The sequence below is a fragment of the Cavia porcellus genome, unplaced genomic scaffold (genome assembly GCF_034190915.1).
Source record: "Cavia porcellus strain 051 isolate PalLab524CR breed Dunkin Hartley unplaced genomic scaffold, mCavPor4.1 scaffold_36, whole genome shotgun sequence".
Classification (NCBI taxonomy): Eukaryota; Metazoa; Chordata; class Mammalia; order Rodentia; family Caviidae; genus Cavia; species Cavia porcellus.
The window spans coordinates 501,034-513,963 of NW_026947519.1; the positions used below are offsets into that span (position 1 = coordinate 501,034).

At 37.8% G+C, this 12,930-nt stretch overlaps 1 pseudogene; it reads left to right on the top strand.

Moving 5' to 3' along the window:
• Positions 1 to 3,984: 3,984 nt before the first annotated feature.
• LOC134474710 (uncharacterized) overlaps positions 3,985 to 12,930 on the top strand; it is a 34,613-nt pseudogene continuing 25,667 nt past the window's right edge.

The following is a 12,930-nucleotide window of genomic DNA, read 5'->3' on the forward strand; positions in this document are numbered from 1 at the left end:
ACTGCTTTTACCCAACAGCACCAGCTCGAGACTTCAGAAGTCAGGTTGGAAACACCACCTGCAGTTAGCACAATCAAACTGTGTACTCAAAGGGAAACTCTAGCAACAAGTCACCCCACAGCTTTGTTAGTTGACACAGCCACAGCAGAGCTGAGGCCTGAATATCTAATACTAGAGCCCACAACACCATCAAAATCTGATGCAGTTGTACTGCTGAGCCAGGCTGAAGCTCTAATACTGAATTGCTGGGCACTGTCTGAAACTGCCTCACTTATGCTATAGACTCAAGCAGAATTCCCAGCACTCATATCCTTGATTGACCCTGTAGCTAGTGCAGTCTTCACACAGACTCAGAATGACTTGCCAGTAATAAGTGCTAGGACTAAGGCTGCAGGAAAATAGTCACACCGTGGGCCCAAATGAAACTGTCAGCAGGAAGCCCCTGTGTATGTAGTACTGGTGATACAGTCAATTCATGGTTGCTGGCTGGATCTCCAGGAGTAAATTCTTGGGTCTTGTCCGAATTTGATCTGGTTTCACTGTGGGCACAGACTGTGGGCAACATTTACATTGGTCAATCACTTTCTTTTTTTTTTTTTAATTTTATTTAAGAGGAAAAAGAGAAAAACACAAAACAAAACAAAGCGGTGTAAGGGTACACGTCATACAGAACTACAAAAAAAAAAAAAAAAAAACATAACAGTAAGAAATCACCTGTTAATAGATTACATATTATCATCTTGGAAATAGTTGCTCAAATCACAGTATCAAAGAATACAAAGTGGACATTCAAACAGATAGACTGCAAACAGCTGTGTTCAATGATCCAAAAACATTAATATAGTCAGCTATTTAACACCCTTAAACACACTTGCTGTTATATCTGTTAGAGCTCTTCTTTTCCCCCTCTCTTTTTTATAACAAAATTTACACATTTTGGATTTTATTACTCCTTAGTTCTTATTACTTTTTTGGGGGGGAGAGAATAAAGTCAAATATGGCAAAACAAAGCTGTCAGTCAAAACCAAGGATAGACATAGCACATGATTTAGAACAGAGTACAAGGTTATCAACAATGGTTATCAACGATGTCTCTTGTTTCCTTAAAAAGAATTGTCTATCTCATTAGATATTATAAAGTTGGACAAAACAGTAGAGAACAAGACCAATAAAACTTAGGCATTGCAAACATTACAGGACTTCCAAAGAAGACAATAGTCAAACCAGAATGGGCATCTTAGTGAATCTTATTGCCTTCAAAGTAGTTGCCTATACCCTCAAACTTGATACTATCGCACAGAATGGAACAGAGTCTAATCAGTCAAAACAAGATCGTGGGAGTATTACAGGACTTCAAAACAAGTTAATAGGAAATCAAAAAGAGTTACTATTATATATCCTAATTTTTTTAAATTTTTCCCCTTAATTAAAACAAACATAAGAAATAACTAAATAATTTTTTAAAGAATAAGGGAGAGATTGAGATAAAATAGGACAGAACAATATAACAATACAGGTCAAAGCATGACTGTTTCAGCAACCTAGTGCTTCACCACCAAATAACCCGACTTAATAGTAGTTACCATAGTGTCTGCCTTTTTCCTTGAAATATTTGGATAAAACTTCATATACTATAGCTTCAAATATTTCCATATCAAGAAGCCCAGAATAAAGCCTTTCTAATTAATGAGTGAAAACTTTATAAGGCTTCAAGGCCACATAATGGGGAATCATGATTACCACATATTTTTATATATTTGAATCATTACTTCCATTAGGGAAACTATTTGGTATTCACACATGCGAGATTGATTTATTTCACTTATGAGTATGGTCTCAAGCTGCGCCCATTTATTGATAAATATCTCAATGTGATCCTTCTTTATAGCTGAATAATACTCCATTGTATAGAAATACCACAACTTTTTATCCATTCCTCAGTTGATGGACACTTGGGTTGTTTCCAAGATCTGGCAATTACAAATTGTGCTGCTATAAACATAGGTGCACATATATCACTGTGGTATGATGCTTTCAGTTCTTCTGGGAATATGCCTAGAAGTGGAATAGCTGGAATAAATGGGATTTCCAATCCCAGGTTTTTGAGAAATCTCCAGACAGACCTCCACAAAGGCTGTACCAGTCTACACTCCCACCAACAGTGCAGGAGAGTTCCTTTTTCCTCACAGCCTCTCCAGCATTTGTTGTTGGTTTTTTTGATTCTGGCCATTCTTTCAGGAGGGAGATGGTATCTCAGTGTGGTTTTAATTTGCATTTCTCTAATGACCAATGATGATGAGCATTTTTTCATGTATTTATTTGCCATTTGCATTTCTTCATCTGATATTGCATATTCATCTCAGATGCCCATTTTTGGATTGGATCTTTGAATTTTGGAGGTCTGAGTTTTTTAAATTCTTTATGTTTTAGACAAGAGTCTCTTGTCTGAGAGAGAGTTCACTAAAATCTTTTCCCAGTTTGTGGGTTTTCTTTTCACTATGCTGGAGATTTCTTTTGACATGCAGAAACTTTTTAATTAGAAGTGGTCCCAGTTATTGATTCTGGGAAGTATTTCCTGTTCAGTTTGAGTCTTGTTCATGAATTTTCTACCTACTCCTATGTCTCCACGTTTTCTACCCAATTTGTCTTCCAATAGATTTAGTGTTTCTGCTTTAATATTCATATCTTTGACCCATTTCGATTTTAATTTAGTACATGGTGATAGACATGGGTCTAGCTTTAGTTTTCGGCAAATGGAGAGCCAGTTTTTCCAGCACCATTTATTAAAGAGACTGTCGTTCTTCCAGTGAACCTGCTTGGCTCCTTTATCAAAGATAAGGTGGGGTCAACCCCTTTCTTGATATTTACATGGGGTGGAAAATGATTCTCCAGGTACAACTCTTTGGAATCAGTTTGGAAGGGATGTAATAAAAAAAATGGACCCACCCTGAATCACCACATGTGTGTTCTGGGACACATCTTATAATCCAGTCAGTAATGATTTGTATCCAGGCTGAATCTCCATCAGTAGATCACTGGACACAGTCTAAACCAGATGCCATAACAATATGGGCCAATGCTGAAATTCAGGCACTGAATCTTGGGCCTCAACCCAATGTGGCTTAGGTAGTCATATCATGCACTCAGTATGGAGATCCTGAAATAAATACATGGTCAGACACATTGTTTGGTACAGACTCCCTGTGGTCTGAGGCTCAATTTTTATCTCCTTATTATAGGTGCTGTCTGAATCTGCAATAAAATGGGCACCAGGTGAGCCTCCTAGGTCCTAGTCTGAACTGCTGGTAGGAGATCTGGGTACATCATTGGTTTTTAATTTAGAAATATCACCAGAGTCTCTATCTAAATTTCTACAAATAAACTTTTGGCCAGAACCACTATTTGATCCATTGACAAACTTCTGGCCCCAGTCTGCATCTCCACCTGAGAATCAATCGGCAGAGACTGTATCTATTGAAATCAATGAATCTGAAGTTCAATTGGTGCATTTGCAGACACATTCTGACGCAGTCATACTATCATGTTCTCTTAGTCAGTCTTCAGTATTTGGTGGATGGATACTGAAGCTCACCAAAATAGTGTCTCTAAAATGGGCCCAGGACAAGTCTAATGCAGGACACCTGTGGGTCTGATACATTGCAGGGCCAGACTAGAAGTTCACCACCAAACTTATGGACTCCTCACACATCCCATACAATAGCGTCACCTTGGTACAAGGCTGAAGTTCTAGCATTAAATCCATTGGCGTTCTTCATATTTGATCACATGACCTCACCATGGACACAGCCAGCATGTCATCCAGTAAGCCTCTGGGCATTGCCTAGCTTTAATGCTATTACATCAACCCCATGGTCCCCCTCTGAATGCTTACCAGTTAATCCAAGGACACTGATCATATCTGATCTGATTATACCACTGTGGGCCAAGGTTAATCATCCAGCTTTAATCTGTAGAGCACAGCCTATGTCTAGTAAGCCCTCACCATTAAGGCAACTGTCTGAGATTCTAAGGGCAAATTCCTGGATCCAGTCTGATTCTGGTGTGCTCACACCTGGGCACCAGTTTAGATCAGTGAGTTCTTGGACACAGGTAATATTTTGACATTTCAGAGGCAAGCCAGTTTCCCTGTATATCTGTGGACAACATATGAAAGTGACATCTTTACAGAATGCACCACCACTCAGTTCCCACAAGTAAAGTACCCAACACAAAATAAATCAGTAAACCCCTGGGCAAATCTGAAGCTGACATGATAACAACTCACATCCAAGATAAATCTCCAAAAGACAATTGGCTAGACATTGATTCTAGGTCTGTGGTACCATGGAACCAGGGTGATGTGTTAGAAGTAAAGTTGGGGTCACAGCCAGAGGCTGAGTTATACCTAAAGCAGAAATTCCTGGCACATACAAGGTATATCTAAAATGATCATATTTTGTACACAGCATGAATCTCCAGCTCTCAATTACTTGACAGAGCCAGTAACTGATGTGGTGACAGCACTAGTACAGACCATGCCTCCCGAAATATATCCAAGAAATCCCTAGATAGCATTTCTACTTGATAAAGTCACATTGAGGACACAACCCGAAACTGCATTCATCAATACATGCAGACAAGGTCAAAAAGCAGCTGGAAACCTCAGGATATTGCCTGAATGCCCAGTAATAAATCTCTAGGGGCAGTCTGAATCTTTACCCTTAATTCCCTGGACACAGGCTAAGTCTGACACCAAGGATCCTGGAAGAAAATCCATGGAGAGATCCTGTAATTCTAACCCTAAAATGTATCCACAGTCCATAACTACAACCCTTTTGGGGGGATTCTTTCCCCCAAAAGAAAAATCTAGCAACAGCAGGGACTTATCCTCAAGTTACACAGATGTGTCCCTGGGAGAGAGCTAAAGCATCACAGCTCATTCTTTGGATACAGGCTGAATCTTTGCCAGCAAACTCCTGGGCAGAGACTAAAACATCCATAGTTAGAAAACAGGTTGAATGCCCACATTCAACCACATGACAGGAGTATGCCAGGCCAGAGCCACCAGGTTCAATAGTGATATCCTGGCCTAAGGCTGAATCTCCAAAAGAAGGTCTTGGGAAAGAAGCTTTAGCTTCAGAAGTCAAGCCATGGAACCTGGTTGAATTTCCAGCAGCCAACTGGATAGACTCTGTATCACAGCTTATATATCACACAGGAAAAACCTGGACATAGTCTTCATCTAACCCTGCTGTATTACAGAACTGTTATAAATCTTCAGCAGTCATTTCCTGGATATACCCTGTGTCTGACACTTTTACAGCATTCACTCAAAATGAATTGACAATTTTATTTGATAAAAATCACACTGTGGGTCCAGGCCGTGTTTGCTTCAGACATGCCTTGCAAGAAAGCCAAATCTGGCATAGTAATGCCTGTGACTCAGGCTGCATCTCTATCCATAGTTTCCTCTATGCAACCTGTGTCTGATGTAGACACTCCAAAGTCCCTGGTGAAATTCTGGCCACACTTAGAAGGATACTGCCTTTATCTGATACTCTGATACAATGGATGTACTTTGGATTCCCAGGCATCGAGATTTGTACTGAAATTACAGCTTCCACAGTTACACAGTAGCCACAAGCTGGATTCCTATTTCAGTGTTTACACATCAGCTTTTATGCCCACAGCCACCATGTGGAGACCAAGTGCATCTCCAGCCATGAACTTTGGTTCAAGAGCTACAGCAGACACATTCTCTACCTCAGCACTGCATGAGTCTTCAGAAGTCCAGCCTTTGTCAGCACTTCAGGCTTACATGGCCGCAGATTGTAAATAGACTGAGCCTTTGGGTGTAAATGCTTACACACCGATTGAAACTGATGTAGCTATATTTTCTGAAATACCTGTAAAACCCTTGATTCTTCCTGGTTTTGAAGTTAATATATTCATACTGTCTGTGCAAACTCAAATTTATACAACCCAAGTCTTGAATGAGATGGAAACTCAAGATTATATTCTGAGGACACATCAAGATGAAGATGCTTATATAGGGACTTTGTCTAGAATTGGAGCACGTGTGTCTAAGGTGTTGCCTGCAAGTCAAGCAGCCGGAGCTTGGCCCACACTCAATTCTCATTATAGCAAGAGGCTGGTTTGAAATTCAAGCAGAAAATATCCAACCATGGGCTCACCCAGATTTTCAAAAGTGTACCTCATTTGAAACCAGAAAAATAGATCTGTGGTCCAACACATGTTTGCTTCATTCACCTCACTGATCCAATTAGAAGTTGATATACTTGATCCCTAGACATCCACGGTTGGTAATATAGCAAGGTCCTTGACCACTGCAGTGACTGAAAATTCACCGCTGATTCAAACTGAATCCAAGTCAATCCATTCCTGGATCCAGCCAATGGATAATATAATCCAACCACATACCCAAACTGATTATGAAGCAGTTAGGCACTGTACCAGGATGCATGTGATATAGCCATGCTATCATCCCAGGTTGAAATGCAAGAACCAAAACACTTGATCCTACCTGACAGCTATCATGTCAGAGTTATGTTCCAGACTCAGAAGAATGCAGTACAAGGAAGTCAACTTGAAGCTCAAATGATTACTCCCTGCATCCAGGCAGAATGGCAACCCCCTGAAACTAATATGATCAGAACTCCATCTCAGGCTAAGTGCAATATAACCCAAACTGGGCTCTACTCTGAAACAAATTCAGTCAAGTTTTCGGGCTCTTCTGAAAGTGATAAAATACTGCTTTTGACCCAGACAGAATGCCAAGCGATGAGGAACTGGCCAGAGGACGATTTGGTCAGACCTTTGTCCCTCACTGAAAATAAGGCAATTAGGTCTTCATTCTTCACTGAATCTCAAGTGACACATTCCTTGGCCAGACTGAAGTGGTTATAACTGATCTTTGGCTCCAGTACAAAGCTGGGATGGTCAGACATGGGACCCAGTCTGAAACTCTGGAAATTATTCACCGGGCCCAGCCTGGTACTGAAAGAGAATACTGGCTCAAGTCTCAAATAGGTTCAGTTGGATCCTGGAACCAGCCTGAAACTGAACCAATTCTAATTTGAACCCCAAATGGCAAAGAAAAGTGTAATGGTCAAACTGGGAGGAGGTTGAGGTTGAGGGAGTGACACCTTGGTTTCAGGCTCAAGGCAATTCTTTTATACTTTGGGTTCAGCCCGATTCCAAAACAGTGAGTCCTGGAATGTAGAGTAAACTTGGTTTAATAGGGAACCAGCCTCAAGAAAGAGATGCTTCAAATCACCCCAAACCTTGAGCAGTCAGACCCTGGCTGAAATCCAAAGCTGATGAGGTTAGGTTTTGGTTCAACATTCAAATGAGTACAGGTAAGCCATGGTTTTATTCCACCAAAAGTTGGGTGTGGTCAACTCTGGAGTTCCTTCAGTCAGCCTGAAGTTGGAAAGCAAGAAAGAAAGAGGGCAGAAGGGAAACTTTACGAACAGGTGAGTGAAAACAGAGGCCATCAAGAAACCACCTAATCACCTCCACAATATTGAAAATGCATTCATTTTAGGAAAGGAACAGATGTCATTCAAAAGGGCTGTTGAGAAAGGTCAGTGTTAGCCTCTGTAAGCACATATGCAATGTAAAGAAGTTGCCTTGCCTTGCCCTTTGCAGCCTCCTTTCCTCTCCTCCCTTCCCCTCCCCTTGCCTGGACTCTAGGAATTTGACTTACAAGTTCGAACTCACCAGGCAGGTGTTGTGCTGCTGAGCTTTATGTCTGGCACTTACGTGTTCACTTCTTATAATTTTTCTTTAGCAAGAAATATTTCACTTGCATGAATCTTGGGAGAAACAGAAAGAAATATATGAGTAAAAAAGAGGCTGTTCAATGACACACTTTTGTCCTCTGGACTCAGCCAGTTCTGAAAGTAATATTTTTCTTGCATTTCTAAAACTAAGTGTGTAAGTCCTTGATCATACTTAGTTAGAAGAAAGCTTCTGAGGACTTCCACCAAAAGTTGGGTGTGGTCAAACCATTGGGAACCTCGTGAATAGCTGCAGATGGTAGCAACACAGGATCAAAATAAATATCTCTAATCACTCTACAAATAATTTTAAAAGTTCATTAAGTTTCATGTGGTCAAATTTAATTTTCAGGGTTCAACATTTTGTAACATTTAAAGAGATCAAAGCATGATTTGATCATTACAATTGTTTTGGATTGTGTAGGCCAGTTTTATAGTGTTTTTTTGAGATAAGCTTTCACAATACAGGTCAGAGTAACCTAAGACAGCTGACTGTGCAACGCATACAGTCCTGTAACTTGAAATGATCCTTCTGTCAAGGCCTCCAGAGTGCTGGGACAGCAGCCATGTGCCACAGTGGCCCCCTGGTACTTTCCTTTTCATTTTTCTATTGAATAATTTATATTTATTATAAATTATTATATAAATTATATAATTAAATATAAATATATAATGTTGTTTTTGAATATAGTCACCTATTGTCTGGCTCTCAATTTTTCTATTATTCAATTAGTCCTCTCAAGTCATTTTTAAAATTATTTTTATTTTAAAGAGATTAAGACAAAAGTGGACAGAACAAAGCGGATCAGAACAAACAATGTAAGCAACAGATAATTAAACACAAGGTAACATGATATTAACAGTAACTTCCATATTGTCTATTTTTTTGAAATAATTAAGTGTGCCTTCAGATAAAATAGTATCAAACATAACAAAGTAGTATAAAACCATTCAAGAGAATGAAAGCATTACAGAGCTTTCAGAACCAAAGAACCAAAAATGAACAATGGCTACTATATGATCTCACTTTCCATAAAATACTTGTTTATACTATGACACATAATAAAATCCAGTAAGATACAACATGATAGAACCAATGGGAACAGAAGAACAAAAGCATTGTATGACTTCAAAGCCAGATGTTATTTAATCATCACTGGCTATTATAACATCTTGTTTTCCTCAAAATAGCTGCTCATACCATCATACATAATAAAATCAAGCAAACCTGATAAAACCATTCCAACTAATGAATTAAAACATTATAAGGCTTCAAGGCAATGTAATGGGGAATCATGATTACCATAAAATCTTATGTATTCTTATATTTTTATACTAGGGAGTCTATACAGTATTTATACATGTGATTTCGATTTATTTCACTTGTGAGTATGGTCTCAAGTTGTGTTCATTTATATATAAATATAAATGATCATCCTTTATTGCGAGTGGTACTCCATTGAGTAAAATTATGACAACCTCTTTATTCATTCCTTGTTGATGGACACTTAGGTTGTTTCCAAGATCTAGTGATTACAAATTGTGCTACTATAAACATGGATGCACATATATCACTGTGGTATGATGTTTTCAGTTCTTCTGGGAATATGCCTTGATGTGGAATAGCTGGATCAAATGGGACTTCCAATCCCAGATTTCTGAGGGATCTCCAGACGGACCTCCACAGTACCTGCACCAGTCTATACTTCCACCAACATATTGTGGGTTTTTTTTTTTTTTTTTTTTTTGTCTTTTTCATTTTTATCGGTGCTGGGGATCAAACTCTCGACTGTCTGCTTGCAAGGCAGGTGCTTATGCCGCTGAGCTAAATCCCCAGCCCCCTGTACTTCCACCAACAGTGCAGGAGAGTTCATTTTTCCCAATAGCCTCTCTAGCATTTGTTGTTGGTAGTTTTCTTGATCCTGGCCATTCTTTCTGGAGTGAGATGAAATCTCAGTATTGTTTTAATTTGCATTTGTCTAATGACTCTGAACATTTTTTCATGTATTTATTTGCAATTTGTATTTCTTCATCTGAAAACTGTGTATTCATCTCAGATGCCCATTCTTGGACTGGGTCTTTGAATTTTGGGGGTCTGATTTTTAAAATTCTTTATGTGTTTTATACAGAAGACATTTGTCTGAGGGACAGTTCATTAAGATTTTTTCCCAGTTTGTAGGTTTTCTTTTAACTGTGCTGGAGATTTCTTTTAACATGCAGAAACTTTTTAATAAGAAGTGATCTCAGTTATTGATTCTGAAAAGTATTTCCCATGCTGTTTGATTCCTGTTCATGAATTCTCTACCTACCCTTATGTCTTCAAGTTTTTACTAATTTTTCTTCTAGTAGGTTTAGTGTTCCTGTTTTAATATTCAGATCATTGATCCATTTAGATTTTAGTTTAGTGTATGAAAATAGGCATGAGTTTAGTTTTAGATTTCTGTATATGGAGAGCCAGTTTTTCCAGCACCACTTATTAAAGGGACTGTTGTTCTTCCAGGGAACATGTTTGGCTCCCTTATCAAAGACAAGGTGGTTGAGTGTGTTTGTAGTTGTGGTTGTACCTTCTAATCTATTCCATTGATCTTGGGCTCTGTTTTTGTTCCAATACCATGTTGATTTTATTACAGTTGCTTTGTAGTATAACTTCAAGTCAGGGATTGTTATGCCTTTGCTGCTTAGAATTGTCATTGATATTCTAGGTCCCTTCTGGTACCAGATGAATTTTAGGAGTGATTTCTCTATCTATGAGGTATGCTGATGGAATTCTCGTTGGGATTGCATTGAATTTGTATAACAATTTTGGGAGAATGTCCATTTATTACAATATTTATTCTTCCTATCCATGAACAAGGAATGTCTATTTTCAGAGATCCTCTATTATTTCCTTTTTCAAGGTATTATAAATTTCCCTATATAGCTCTTTTACTTCCTTTTTGAGATTATTCCTAAGTATTTGGATGCTTGTGTGAAGGTTGTTGCTTTTCTTATTTCTCTTTCAGTGATTTTGTTGTTAGTGTATACGAATGCTATTGATTTTTGAGTACTGAGTTTGTGCCCAGAAACGTTGTTGAATTTATTTATTGTATCTAGGAGAATTTCAATGGAGTTTTGGAGGTCTTCTATCTAGAATATCATGTCATCTGCAAATAATAATTTAACTTCCTCTTTTCCTATATTTACTCCTTTTATTTCTGTCACTTGTCTCATTGCTCTGTCTAGTATTTCCAGTACTATATTAAATAGGAGTGGTGATAAGGGACATCCTTGTTTTGCACCTGATTTTAAGGTAAAGGCCTTCAGTTTTTGGCCATTTATTATAATACTGGTCTTGGTTTGTCATAGATGGCCTTCATCATATTAAGGTAAAGACCATCTATTCCAATTTTCTGTAAGGTTCTTATAAATGAATTATTGTTGAAACTTATCCAAAGCTTTTCCTACATCTATAGAAATGATCGTGTGATTCTTACTTTTGGCTTTATTGATATAGTAGTTTCCACTTATTGATTTACATATGTTGAACCATCCCTGCATGCTGGAGACGTATCACACTTGGTCATGGTGTCTAACCTTCTTGATGATTTCCAGCATCCTGTTTGCCAATATTTTATTGAGGATTTTTGCATTTGTTTTCATTAGGGAGATTGTCCTGTAATTCTCTTTTTTAGTTGGATCTTTCTCACGTTTTGGTACTAGAGTAATATATGCTTCCAGGAAAGACTTAGGAAGAATTGCTTCTATTTGGATTTCATTGAAGAGTTTGAAGAGTGTCGACATTAAGTCTGCTTTGTATTTCTTGTAGAATTCCATAGTAAATCTGTGTGGGCTTAAGCTCATCTTTCTATTTAAGGACTTAATTACATTTTCAATTTCATTAGTAGAAATTGGGTTATTCAGCAGTTTTACATCTTCTTGACCCAGCTTTAGTAGTTTATATTTTTTAAGGACTCTGTCCATTTCTTCTGTGTTATTGAACCTAGGAGAGTAGATGTTTTTGAAATATGTATTTATGATCTTCTGTATTTCCACAGAGTTGGTAGTGCTTTCATCTTTTTCACCCCTTATTACATGAAGTTGAGCTTTTTCTTTCCTTTTTAAAATAATGTTGGCTAGGGGCTTTTCAATTTTATATTTTCTTTAAAAAAGCCGACTCTTTGATTCCTTGATTCTTTGGACTGTTGTCTCTATTGCATTGATCTCTGCTCTGCTTTTTATAATTTCCTCCCTTCTTTTTGCTTTGGACTAGACTTGCTCTTCTTTTTCTAGATGTTTGATGTATAGCATCAGGTTGTTTATTTGTAATAGCTTTGTTTTCCTGATTTGGGAATATGGTGCAAAATTTTTCATCTCTTTCTTTGTAATTCATAGATTTCAGTATCTTGTTTCTGTATTTTCATTTGCTTGTAGATATTGTTTAATTTCTTTTTAAATTTCATCTGTGACCCACTGATTGCTCAAGAGTGTATTATTCAATTTCCATGTGTTTGTGTCCCATGTACTGCTGAGAAAAATGCATATTCTGATGTTGCTGGATGAAAAACTCTGTACATGTCTATCAGATCCATTAGTTAACAGATGTGTTTCAGTTCTGTTATTTCCTTGCTGATTTTCTGTCTGGTTGATCTGTCCCTTGTGTCAACGGTGTGTTAAAGTCTCCTGTTATAACTGTGTTATTGCTTACTTGATTTTTCATTTCTGTTAATACTTGCTTTGTATAACTAGTGCTCTGGAGTTTGTTCCATATATATTTAAGACTGTTACCTCTTCCTCTTGAAGTTTTCCCCTAATCAGCATTTAGAGACCTTATTTATCTCTTAGGATCATTCTTGATTTGAAATTCACATTGCCTGCAAACAGAATAGCTACCATTGCTTTTTTTTTCAATTCCTGTTGTATGAAGTATTGTTTTCCATCCTTTGACATTTCAGTCTGTGAGTTTCCTTTTGGGTTATATGTATTTCTTGTAGACAGCGTATGGTTGAATCTTGTTGCTTGATCCATTCTGCCAGTGTGTTTCTTTTAATTGGTGAATTGATACCATTCATGTTAATGGTTAAAACTGTTATATATTGGTTTATTGTTGACATGTTGTCTTTCTGCTGTTGTATCTTTATCTTTCCATTGT